The 13,818-nt window shown below is 44.7% G+C and overlaps 1 protein-coding gene across 4 annotated transcripts in view; it reads right to left on the minus strand.

Annotated features, from left to right (window-relative positions):
- Nucleotides 1-3,366, minus strand: part of LOC136620987 (protein unc-93 homolog A-like) — a 91,829-nt gene extending 88,463 nt beyond the window's left edge. For 2 of the 4 annotated variants that reach the window (XM_066596138.1, XM_066596139.1), the window contains exon 1: nucleotides 3,204-3,365. The gene's annotated coding sequence lies outside the window, so the exon portion shown is untranslated. Of the gene's footprint in view, nucleotides 1-1,886; nucleotides 1,948-3,203 lie in introns of those variants that run through there. The other 2 variants (XM_066596140.1, XM_066596141.1) reach the window with 2 other exon arrangements.
- Nucleotides 3,367-13,818: the final 10,452 nt, after the last annotated feature.

Here is a 13,818-nt window from a genome sequence, read left to right on the forward strand (position 1 = left end):
CCTCACCCGCGTCCACGTCCTCTAGGCCTACCCCTACCCCTCAGCATGGTGTATTACCAGTAGTGCAGAAACAGAATGCTGTAATTAAATGTGCCACTTATTGGCCTGTGGTTGGAGGCTGACTTCGCTTATGGAACGCCAGGAAATAATTTTGCGCAAGCCTGCTGTAACACTTAGCTGGCTGCATATGAATTAGGAGGACAACTGCACCCAGCACAGACCCAGAACACTGAGGACAGTCACAGGCAGCCCAAATAGATTTTTTTCCACAAATGTTTTTGCAAAGGCCCACTGCCTATATTCAGTAAATATGTCTTCTGTCCCTGCGTCACCACTACTGGCCCTGGAGTATGTAAAATAACTGCAGACTGTTGCACTGTGGACTGGAATACAGCGGTGATTTAACAGCCAACACAGAGCCCGGAAATAATTTTGCGCAAGCCTGCTGTAACACTTAGCTGGCTGCGTATGAATTAGGAGGACAACTACACCCAGCACAGACCCAGTACACTGAGGACAGTCACAGGCAGCCCAAATAGATTTTTTTCCCCAAATGTTTTTGGAAAGGCCTACTGCCTATATACACTGTATATGTCTTCTGTCCCTGCATCACCACTACTGGCCCTGGAGTATGTAAAATAACTGCAGACTGTTGCACTGTGGACTGGAATGTGATGTAACAGCCAACACAGAGCCAGGAAATAATTTTGCGCAAGCCTGCTGTAACACTTAGCTGGCTGCATATGAATTAGGAGGACAACTACACCCAGCACAGACCCAGAACACTGAGGACAGTCACAGGCAGCCCAAGTAGATTTTTTTCCCCAAATGTTTTTGGAAAGGCCCACTGCCTATATTCAATAAATATATGTCTTCTGTCCCTGCCTCACAATATATGTCTTCTGTCCCTGCCTCACCACCACTACTGGCCCTGGAGTATGTATAATTACTGCAGGGCGCAATGCTCTGCACGGCCGATATACAAAAAAAAAAAAAAGTGCAACACTGCAAAACGCAGCCTCCACAGTACTGCACACGGTTAGATGTGGCCCTAAAAAGGACCGTTGGGGTTCTTGAAGCCAAAAATACTCCTAACACTCTCCCTATAGCAGCTCCGGCACCAACAGCACTTTCCCTCCTCTATGTCAGAACAAATCTGTGGCGAGCCGCGGGAGGGGCCGATTTTTATACTCGGGTGACACCTGATCTCGCCAGCCACTCACTGCAGGGGGGTGGTATAGGGCTTGAACGTCGCAGGGGGAAGTTGTAATGCCTTCCCTGTCTTTCTGTTGGCCAGAAAAGCGCGCTAACGTCTCAGAGATGAAAGTGAAAGTAACTCGAACATCGCGTGGTACTCGTCACGAGTAACAAGCATCTCGAACACGCTAATACTCAAACGAGTACGTTCGCTCATCTCTAATGAATTCCTAACATGCAATGCAACACCTCCTCCCCTTTTATTAGGTCTGTTTCTTATAAATACGCTGTATCCTTCAAGCCATGTATTCCAATCATGTGTATCATCCCACTAAGTTACTGTGATGCTTATGACATCATATTTCTCTTCCTGTGTTAGGAGCTCCAATTCTCCTCCCCCCCCCCCCCCCATGCTCTGTGCAATTGTCTAAAAACATTCTAGTTTGTTCTTTCCTTCCACTTCTAATAGCAAGGGTCTCAAATGTATTAATAAGTTGTATATTTTTGCCTAGCCTTTTACTTCCCTCCCCATATTGTTCTAGCTTAAATCTCTTCTGATGAGTGTAAAAAGGTGCCTGACAAATACATGGTTTCCTGTATTTGTAAGGTGCAACCCGTCTTAAGCAAGGAGTCCATTACATAGTTAATTCACTCCATGGTCTAGAAATCCAAATCTTTGCTGATGGTACCATTGATATAGACAGTTGTTCACCTCTAGAATCTTGTTCCATTTTCTTATTCCATGGTCAACCACTGTGCTCCTAGTTCCTTCACTTTCCTGCCAAGATCTTCAAAGTCCAGCAATAAATCTCAATAGTTCACAAATGCTGCAGGAAAAAAAAGTCCACTCCAGTCATGGATAAAAATCCATAAAAAAGAGTATATGTTTCAGCACTCAAAAATAGAATAAAACTCAGCCTTTATTACATAATGATTAAAAGCAACAAAGAGAAAGGCAAATGGGAAAAACCATGGAACATCAGTGACGCGTTTCGAGCCTAAAAAGCTTGCCTCTTACTCGTAATTCAGTTCCATAGTAAAATACAAGAGATTTAAAAACAACACATGCCTTTCCACAAAAACAAATACCGTACTTATTTAATAGATACACATGATGTTTTTTATATCAGTTACCACAAACGTATCCAGATTGCCCTAATGACACATAGCAAAATGCTGTGAGACTGCTGAAGAATTGTACATGCAATAAGATAGACAAGATATGTGGTAGAACAGTTTCTAAAAGAAGATATGTCATAAGTCTTGTCAGTGACATATGAACAAAAAGATCCAGCATTCATCATATATTTGCAACATTCACAGAGAGATATGTTACACTTATATGAGCCAGTAATGTTTAACTGGGTAAGAGAGTTTTTTTTTGCTAGTACTGAAGGATCACTCCTCTAAATGAGGAGCATATTCGTATCTGCTGAACCATCCAATGTCCTCCACACAAACAGAAACATCAAAACAAAAGAAATGTTTCTCCCATACTGCAATATAAATATTTATAAAGGATGGAAAGAAACATGAGCCCAATGAGCATTCGCTTATCTGTAATAAAACATCTGATCACAATATTGTCACAATTTAAAGGACTAATACATATACTTAGCCAAACAATGCAACCACGCCAAAACGGTTCAATCATGTGAGATCGAAGTATACAATGAGGTAATGTCGTATGTCACCCATGTATACTGAGAACTCCATGTAACATGTGACATATTCCTCAGAACATCAGATGAAAAGTTATGGCTTTTGAAAAATGGAGATGAAAATCCCCCCAAAATTGTTTTGTCCTTATGGTCAAAGTGGCCATGTCCTTATATAAGGGGTATGCACATCTCAACCACCCATCATAATACTGTCAGGCAAACAGTGCCCCCCATGACATGAGGCCACACACTGGGCACCAGTACTACCAGCCCCACAGTGCCCTCCATTAATGTCAGTTTACACAGTGTACAGCATGCTGCAGCCTGTGTCTCATTAGTACTTACCTCTCTCTCTGTCATGCAATCATTGCTGTGTCTACAAAACAACACTGTGAGTTCCAGATTTTAAGCCCTTGCTCGATGCACTGAAGCTTTCATATATAGTCACAGTAAGGAACCTATGTCTATGGGCTGATATCGGAAGCTTTGATATTTCTGAGCTACAATTATGCAGCAAAGCCTTTTTGGCCTATTATATTTATAGGGTTCTGATGTCGTTTATGTTTAGGTAACATTGAATCATCTTTGAGCATATGGCATATATTGGAAGTAAATGAATCATAGCAAGATAGTACAGATAATATAAGATAAAATAAAATAAGATATCCATAAAATTAGCATAAGTTTATTTTAGACACTGATGTATTTCTACTGCTAGCAGAATATCTAATATATGAGATGCTATGCATATGATTTAAAAAAATCAGGGTGGAGTTATAATAGGATTAATAGTTAAATTATTCTCCTTCAAGATACTTTTCTTGGGAATCAACGTCAACTGTACATGATGGTATACTAACAATTATTCCAGTATTCTAAAATATATTCAAGCTTTATTATCGCAATTTCTGGTTAAAGGCGTTATCTCAAGATAGACTTTTATCATCTTTCCATAAGATCCCGAGTATGGGGGTCCTGTGTCCCCTCTTCTATCACTGCAGGCTCGCTGCACTCACACACAGTGATGTCATGCTGGACTGAAGTGGAATGTAGCAACACCCCATTCAATCTCCTCCTCACTGCGGGGGTTGGTGGGGTGGAAAAGTGCAGTGAGCCCATAGTAAGAAGAAGGAGGGAAACAGGACCCCTACTCTCTGGATTGGTGGGGGTCTCAGAGGTGAGACCTCCGCCAATCAGTCTTTTATCATTTATCCTTTGGATAGGTGCTAAAACTCTATCTTGGGGCAACCTCTTTAAATTCAGTATGGCACATATAAAGGCAAGCAGTGGTGTATGTCTAAGATAGGTGATACATTTGTGTGGGCACTGGGCCCTCACAAATGTGACCTGAAAACACGGGTTTAGGGACAACTGGCCCTATACTGCTGGGAAGATGGCATGGCTCTACGTAACAAAGCAGAGCAATTGCCTCTATAAAGGCGGCCCCACGCTGGAACCTCAGCCCTGCTCTCCCTGAAGGGAGAGCACTCACAACCAGGTGGATCTCACAAAATGCAGAGACTCACCACAAAAAAACTCACCATATAAAAAGCTCACATGCACACAGATGAAACTCCACAGCAAGTCAAAAATGTTCTCATACCAGGGGGGATAGACAGTCAGCCACCATGCTGACATAGGGAACTGAGTCAGACATTACCCATCTGCCACACAAATGAGACATAAAACGTTTGGATGCCGCACCTGATGGGAAGGGAAGAGGGGGTCTGCAAGTCATAGAGACAAGGACTACAGGTGTCCAACCCGCCTTTGGGAAGCAGAGAGACACTAACAGAGCTACATGCAAACACAGCTCTGAGTGGGCACAAGACAGTGATATCCAAGCAGTACAAAGACCAGCATCAACTACTAAGAGATGCTGGTTTTTATATTCTGCAAACTAAAGGGGATTGGCTGCTGGAGAATACTACACCCAGCCAGCTCAATTAACCCCACCTGTGAAGGTGTGCATCAGGTCCAGCGGCTCTGGGGGTCTCCGTGCCCGCACTACCGGTTATAGTACCCAGGCTGTGGGGGTGCAGTGTAGAGGAGCCATGGTCTTGGTGACCTCCCCTGGCTGCCGTGATACGGTATGCCGACTCTGGATGCACGCTCCCGTGCGCAGGGAGCATGCGCCTAGTTAGCTGGGTTGCTGGAGACGTGGCAGGTTATTGCCTCGTGCCGCGTCCCCGTTGCATGACACCCAGGCGCGTTCCTCCTGTCTTTAGCAGGTGCCGGGGGCTGTTCACTCCCAGCAATCTGTGATTAGATCTTGCTGCTCTCAGGCTTCCCACCCCAATCAGCTGCTGGGACAGGAGTTTTGACAGTATTAAAGCATCTCAGTTTCTTCCTAACGCTGCCAGTGTATGTTTGGTCTCCAGATACACCAGCGTTACCTGCATTTGATTCCCTGCTTGACTTGCTTCCTTCAAACCTGACTTTGCCTTCGCCTAACTCTTTTGTACCACGTTCTCTCCTGTTGCCGACCCGGATTTCCTGGCCTGCCTTTGTGTTTGTATGTTTACCTATATTTGTCTGTGAGTCTGACTCCTGCCCCGCATCCCTAGCTAGCCAAGGGACTGTCGCCCAGTTGTCACTCTAGGGCCTAGCCTATGAAGGCAAGTAGGTAGGGACAGGGGTTGCGGGTAGTTTAAGGGACTCCCAGTTACCCGGACCCCCGCCCCTTGACAGATACACTGGCCCACAACAGGTCAGACACATTTATCCAACTGGCTACGTTTTGCTACTTCTAAGGAGGCCGTATCTGCCTTGGCAAACCAGGTCCAGGGCCTGACTACCCTGGTTCAGGACCTGGCTACCTGTTTACGACAACGAGAACAGGTGTTGGCTATGACTCTGGGTCAACACCCCTCGGTACCGGTGACAACTCCTGAGCCTCGAGCTACTTTGTCGGATTTCTTTGCTGGTGAGAGGAAACAGCTTTTTGCCTTCTGGGAAGGCTGCAAACTTTATTTTGATCAGCGACCCCACTCTTCTGGCACAGAGTATCAGAGGGTGGGGATCGTGATTTTCCGACTGAGAGGAGACCCTCAAAATTGGGCATTCTCTTTACCCTCTGACTCCCCCACACATCAGTCTTTGGATGCCTTCTTTTCAGCTCTGGGTCAAATCTATGACGAGCCCGACCAGTCTGCCTATGCTGTCTCCCAGTTCTCTAAGCTCGACCTGAGGGGAGTTTATAATCTAATCCATATACGGGAAGGGGATGAGTGGAAGACGGCTTTTAGAACACCTCTTGGCCACTTCGAATACCTCGTTATGCCTTTTTGGTTATGTAATGCCCCAGCTATTTTCCAAGGGTATATGAATTCCATTTTCCAGGATATCATGGACGTGTTCATTGTGGTATACCTGGCTGACATCCTGATTTTCTCCTTTTACAAACCATGTTGACTCACCTCAGGGCTAACAAATTGTTCACTAAATTGGAGAAATGTGTTTTCGTTGTCCAGAAAATATCATTCTTGGGGTAAATCATTACACCATGTGATATTCAGATCGATCCAGTAAAGGTGAAAGCCATCACGGAATGAGTTCAGCCAGTCACCTTAAAAGCTCTACAGCGCTTCCTTGGGTTTGCTAACTACTATTGTAAATTTATTAAGAACTCCTCTGTGGTAGCTAAGCCAGAAAGGGGGCTGATGTAAGTATCTGGTCCTCTGATGCTCTGGCGGCCTTTTCTACCCTGAAGGCTGCCTTCTCTTCTGCGCCCGTCCTCATCCTGCCTGACCTATCCTGTCCGTTTGTGGTGGAGGTAGACGCCTCCGAATTTGGAGTTGAAGCGGTACTGTCTCAAGGTTCCTCCACACTCACAAACCTCGTGCTTACTTTTCTAAGAAGTTCTCGTCTACTGAACGAAATTACGACATAGGTAACTGGGAATTACTAGCTATTAAGTGGGCGTTTGAGGAATGGAGGCACTTTCTGGAAGGAGCACTCCATCGGATCACTGTACTCACAGACCATAAAAACATCACCTATCTAGACTCTGCTAAGAGGTTAAATGCTCGGCAAGCCCGCTGGGCCTTGTTCTTTTCATGGTTCAACTTTGTGGTGACTTACAGACCCGGCTCAAAAAATGTTAAGGCGGATGCCTTGTCTAGGAGTTTTGGTACCTTCTGAGTCTGAGCCTGAGAGTATTCTCTCCCCCGGGGTGGTTCTTGCTGCTGTATCCTCTGACCTTTCACCGCTTGTACACGCTGCTCAACAAATGGCACCTGAAGCCCTTCCGGAAGGCAAACTTTTTGTTCCTTTGTCGTTGAGGTTGAAGGTGTTAGAGGAGATGCATGGTTCAGTCCTAGCTGGTCACCCCCGTATCAGGGGAACTCAGGAACTTCTATCCTGGGTTTATGGGTGGCCTCATATAACCAGGGATGTACGGTTCTTTGTGTCCCGGTTTGTGCAAGGGGAAAGAATCTTAGGAGATGTCCTGAGGGTCCTCTTCTCCCCTTGTCGATTCCATTCAGGCCATGGACCCGTCTGTCCATGGACTTTATAACTGATTTGCCCCCTCGCTTGGGAGCACGGTCATTTGGGTTATAGTGGGTCGTTTCACCAAAATGTCACATTTCGTTTCTCTATGCAAGTTACCTAATGCCAAGTTATTATCAGAGAGGTTTAACAAGGATGTTGTTCAGCTACATGGGATTCCGAAGGATATTGTCTCGGATAGAGGGGTACAGTTCGTCACTCGCTTCTGGCGAGCTTTCTGCAAGAACCTAAATGTTAACTCGTCCTTTTCTTCTGCCTTTCATTGTGAGTCTAACAGACAAACTGAACGCATGAATCAAGAATTAATCCAGTACCTACGACTTTTTGTTTGTGATAATCAGTTTCAGTGGGCCAACTACTTACCTCTCGCCAAATTTGCCATCAATAACCATATTAATTCGTCTTCCCTAGTCTCACTGTTTTTCTGTAATTATGGTTTCCATCCCCGGTTTACATTCTCTACTCCTTCTGCTTCTGACACTCCGTCTGCTGATACATCTACGGATGAACTGTGCACAGTTTGGGCCCAGGTTCATAAGAACCTTCAGGGTTCCCAGGAGAAACTGCTTAGGCAGTCAAATAAAAGACGCACTATCTCTGCACCTTTTTTGGTTGGGGAGCAGTTTTTACTGTCTTCTAAGAATTTGAGACTTAAGGTTCCGTCCTTAAAGCTTGCTCCTCGTTTTATTGGTCCATTTTTTTAATCTCTCAAGTTGTTAACCTGGTGGCATATAAATGATCCCTTCCTGGGTCTTGAAAGGTTCACAACTAGAGATGAGCGAGTATACTCTCTAAGGCACATTACTTGAGCGAGTAGTGCCTTAGCCGAGTATCTCCCCGCTCGTCTCTAAAGATTCGGGGGGTGGTGACAGGTGAGTTGCGGCGGGGAGCAGGGGGCAGCGGGGGGAGAGAGGGAGAGAGAGATCTTCCTTCCGTTCCTCCCCGCTCTCCCCCGCCAGCCCTCGAATCTTTAGAGACGAGCAGGGAGATACTCGGCTAAGGCCCTACTCATTCGAGTAATGTGCCTTAGCCAGTATACTCATTCATCTCTATTCACAACGTCTTCCACAAGAGTTTGCTAAAGAGGTTTGTGACTCTCACCTTGCCCACCCATGACCCGCCCTCTCCTATGAAGGTGCAAGGAGAATTAGAATTTGAGGTGTAGAGAATTATTGATGCCAGACGGGTTAGAGGTGCGTTACAGTACCTTGTGCACTGGAGGGGGTTTGGCTAGGAGGACCGAACGTGGGTTCTTGCCAGGGACGTGCATGCACCACATTTGGTCTGACGTTTCCACAGGGCCTTCCACTTCAAGCCCGCTCCTGGTCGTCGGGGTCCGGTGTCCCCCCATAGGAGGGGGGGGGGGGTACTGTCAGGTCTGGTGGCTCTGCTGGTCTCTGTGCCCACACTACTGGTTCTAGTACCTGGGCCGCCTGACTCTTTTGTACCTCATTCTCTCTTGTTGCCGACCCGTATTTCCTGGCCTGCCTTTGTGTTTGTATGTTTACCTGTATTCGTCTGTGAGTCTGACTCCTGCCCCGCATCCCTAGCTAGCCTAGGGATTGTCACCAAGTTGTCGCCCTAGGGCCTAGCCTAGGGGGAAAAGTAGGTAGGGACAGAGGTCGCGGGTAGTTTCAGGGACTCCCAGTTACCTCTACCCCAGCCCCTTGACAATGTGTTCCTGGAAACCAGTAACACAACAGATCCTAGCAGCACAACCTGACAATAGGGGCCTTATAGCCCAGGTAAATATGTGTGTCCCATTATGGTGCCAAGTTTTGCCAAACACTTTTTAGGGATTCTACCCATGTGGCAGTTTTACTGCCCTATTTTTTTTCCTTTAGCTACCAAAATTATTTTTGTTGCGTTTTTTTTCCCTTGACATATAGGGCTATTTTTTTAAATATCTTTTTCACTGACTTTTTGCCCATTTTATAGTTTTATTGGGAGATAAACTTAAAAAAGTATGGAAACATCTTCCTCATTTCGTTTTGGACATTTTGATATACAATATGTATGGTTTTATTCACAGAAAAAGACAAAAATACAATACCTGAAGGTCTGCAAAGCAGACACGGTCGCCATAGGCACAATCGCCATAAGGCAGGCACAATCGCCATCGGCACAATCGCCGTAGGGCAGGCGCAATGGCCGTAAGCCCTGGAAGATATGCAGTCAGCCAGACAATAAAGTGGAGGAGCAGCTTGTTCTTGGCAGGCTAATATGCAGTCACCCACTCAACCCAGCCCAGATTGGGGAAGAGTGACTGCATATACTAATAGCCTGCACATGTGAACGATACCAAAGATGCCAGCCATAGATGGATGGTGACCCACCATACAGGATATCAACCCTGGCTGATATAACAGCGGGTTGCCCTGTATCTCTAATTGTGCTGATGGCGATTGTGCCTGCCTTATGGCGATCGTGCCTATGGCGACCGTGTCTGCTTTGCAGACCTTCAAGTATTGTATTTTTGGCTTTTTCTGTGAATAATGTCTTTGTTTTTTCCCTCACCTCTGTGATTTTATGTAATTTATAGTGAGTTAGCGTAGGTACTGACGGAAGCGGTGTGGCCTCGGCGCGGCCCGTCAGCCAATGCGTTTTGGCCAAAATGCAGTACCAACACCCGCATTTTATTAGTATGCATTAGTACTTTTGTATGTAGTTTGCTATTTGGTGGGGGAGCCCAAGATGTCAGCCAGTGTGGCCCACTTTAGAGATACAGGACAACCCGCTGTTATATCAGCCAGGGTTGATATCCTGTATGGTGGGTCACCATCCATCTATGGCAGGCATCTTTGGTATCGTTCACATGTGCAGGCTATTAGTATATGCAGTCACTCCTCCCCATTCTGGGCTGGGTTGAGTGGGTGACTGCCAAGCCTGCCAAGAACAAGCTGCTCCTCCACTTTATAGTCTGGCTGACTGCATATCTCCAGGGCTTACGGCCATTGCGCCTGCCCTACGTCGATTGTGCCGATGGCGATTGTGCCTGCCTTATGGCGATTGTGCCTATGGCGACCGTGTCTGCTTTGCAGACCTTCAGGTATTGTATTTTTGGCTTTTTCTGTGAATAATGTCTTTGTTTTTTCCCTCACCTCTGTGATTATATGTATGGTTTTAGATTACAGAGCGCATATAGCAACAGTTTTGGTTGGCATCGGCTTTGGGTTATTTTCTTTCTTATGTATATACTAGCTTCGCCAGAGTTAATTTGGTACTGGTGTTTATCTGGTGTTCACAGGGAAAATCTTATGAAGTCGTCGTTACTTTAAAGATACCAAGGAAAAAAATATGTTCACCATTTTGCATGGTTCTTTGCGTTACCCAGAAAACACCACGTGGAGGTAACCATGCAACGCTTCCTTTATATAAAATGACATCAGGAAGTGAGAGAATTAGATTCCGTACATAAAATTTGGACGCCAGTTCTTTTGCGCTAGAATTGAATAATCAGGTTGGGACCCATTAGCTTTTCCTATTTATGACATAATCAATGCTCGTGCTAAATTTCAAGTTTCTATGACATCGGGAAATATGAGAATTAGATTATATACGTAAAATTTGGACGCTAATTCTTTTGCGCTAGAATTAAATAATCGAGTTGGGAGCCAATAACTTTTCCTATTTATGAAATAATTATCAATGCTCGTGCCAAGTTTCAAGTTTCTATGACATCGGGAAGTTAGAGAATTAGATTACGTACGTAAAATTTGGACGCTAGTTCTTTTGCACTAGAATTGAATTATCGAGTTGGGACCCATTAACTTATCCTATTTATGACATAATCAATGCTCGTTTCAAATTTCTCTGACATTGGGAAGTGAGAGAATTAGATTACGTATGTAAAATTGCGATGCTAATTCTTTTGTGCTCGAATTGAATAATTGAGTTGGGACCCATTAGCCTTTCCTATTTATGACATAATTAATGCTCGTGCCAAATTTCAAGTTTCCATGACATCGGGAAATAAGAGAATTAGATTACGTACATAAAATGTGGACGCTAATTCTTTTGCACTTAGAATTGAATAATCGAGTTGGGACCCATTAACTTTTCCTATATATGACATAATCAATGCTTGTACCAAATTTCATGTTTCTACGACATTGGGAAGTTGGAGCATTAGATTACACACGTAAAATTTGGACGCTAATTCTTTTGCGCTAGAATTGAATAATCGAGTTGGGACCCATTTAACTTTTCCTATTTTATACATAATCTATGATTGTGCCAAATTTCATGTTTCTACGACATCGGGAAGTGAGAGAATTAGGTTCCATACATAAAATTTGGACGCCAATTCTTTTGCGCTAGAATTGAATAATCAAGTTGGGACCCCTTTACTTTCCTATTGTGGAGATAATTTATGCTTGTGCCAAATTTGATGTTTCTACGACATCGGGAAGTTGGAGAATTAGTGGTGAGTCAGTCAGTCAGTCACTGAGTGAGTGAGTCAGTGAGGGCTTTCGGCTTTATATATATAGATTGCTTTTGTATCCTTTAATTTTAATTTACTGATGTATATAATTATGTTTTTTACGATCTATGCCCCCCAGGATGTCATATAAGACCTCCTGGGGGACATTCACATCTTTTTAGTTTTTTTTTATTTGACATTTTTTCCACTGTAATTGGGGCCATCCATAGGAGCCCCAGTTACAGGGAAAAACATCCCCTGTAGTGACATAGTCACTGGCAGAGGTGATCAGGGTCTTGTGGAACCCTGTAGCTCTGCTGTAGCAGGGAATCCCGGCGGTCACATGACCCCCGGGCTCCTGTAGTGGAAGTTACACTTCTGCTTTCACTTTTTAGTACGCAGCGCTCATTGAGCGCTGTGTACTCGGGGAAGGAGAAGACAGAAAGGGTTAAAAACTCCTCCTGCCTTCCCCTCTGGGTTACTAGCTGTTACTAACAGCCGACAACCCATCCTGCTCTGATTGATTGCAAAGGCAGGAGGCTTAAATCCCCGCCATAATTTTACATATGGCTGGGCTTTAAGCCCAGGATCAGGTGCTGTAAATTTACAGTGCCTGGTTCTAAATAGGTTAATCTTTTCACCTTTCTGTGACTGCTGGATCACTTCCATGCTATTTTTTCTGATAACCATGCAGTTCATCTAATAGGAGAGTCTAGAATAGGTTTTTACCACCTAATATGTACTGACTACCTTCCTAGGGGCCTGTTCAGACCACCTGATAGGCTCCATCCAGGGGTCCCATCAAGGTTTCTGTTTAAAATCCCTAAAATGACACCCCTGCATGGAACCTCAATAGAACTTATGTTGGCCATTAGACCTCGTTCACACGGGCGACAAAGTCGTGCGATTTTGTTGCATTGCTACAATGCTACAAATCGCATGTATGTGAAGCCCATGCTTTCCTATGGGTTACTTTACACGTGTGATGCTTTGTAGCATGCAACAACTCAACACAAAAACCTTGTGGCTCCAGCGATATGCCTGCAACTCATGAGGTTTTGTAGCTTATGTTTTCCTATGGAGCCTTCCTCTCTGTTGCATCACATCACACGAAAATGCAATTTGTTTGCAGTGCGATGCAACTTTGACAGTAGGAAAACCTACTGTCAAAGCTATAATCTAAGCCCTAGCTGCAGGGAAAAAATAAAAAAAACTGTATACATCACCTTAGAAGCGCTGGCAGACCAGCCGCATCTTTTCCCTATCCCCGACACTGTTTTTCTTGATCATCTTCTGCCCAGGGATTGAAAAATCCCTGCCTCCTGGAAGAGCTGGCTGTGAATGGCTGACGCTTAGCCAATTACAGTCAGCATTTGATGAACCAATCACTGCCATTCATCGATTGCTGGCTGTGATTGGCTAAGTGTTAGCCAATCATAGCGAGCGCTTCTAGGATGCAGGGATTTTTCAATCCCCAGCCAGAAGAGATGAAGAAAAACAGGACCAGGAAGAAGTTGCAAAGGAGCCACTGACAGCGCTTCTAACGTGCTGTATACTTTTAAAAAAAAAAGTTCTTCAGCTATGGCTTATTTCCGGGGTAGGGCTTATATTTCAAGCCCCCCCCCCCCCCTGAAAATCCTTTGTAGCACCACATGCGACTTTGTAGCACTACAAAGTCGTTGTATCACTGCGAGAAAGCGCAGCAATATCGCATGGACCAGCGATGCGATATCGTTGCAATTTTCTCGTGGCTATGCCGTGTCATCCGTGTAAACAAGGCCTTAATGAAAACTGCTGAAACTGAAACCAACAGGTTTCCATTCATTTCTAGCATTTTGTGAAAGAATAACACGGTGAACAAAGCCAATAACGAAGTCTGAGCAGGTCCTAAGCAGACTAATTTCACTTAAAAATAAACATTTTGCTACTAGGAGTAAGACATGTTATTTACACGAAATCGAGTGCGCTGATTCTGAATCTGAAGTTAAAATTTGCCTACATCTCAAGTTCTGGGCCAACTACAGT

This window comes from Eleutherodactylus coqui, chromosome 3, assembly GCF_035609145.1.
Source record: "Eleutherodactylus coqui strain aEleCoq1 chromosome 3, aEleCoq1.hap1, whole genome shotgun sequence".
Taxonomy (NCBI): Eukaryota; Metazoa; Chordata; class Amphibia; order Anura; family Eleutherodactylidae; genus Eleutherodactylus; species Eleutherodactylus coqui.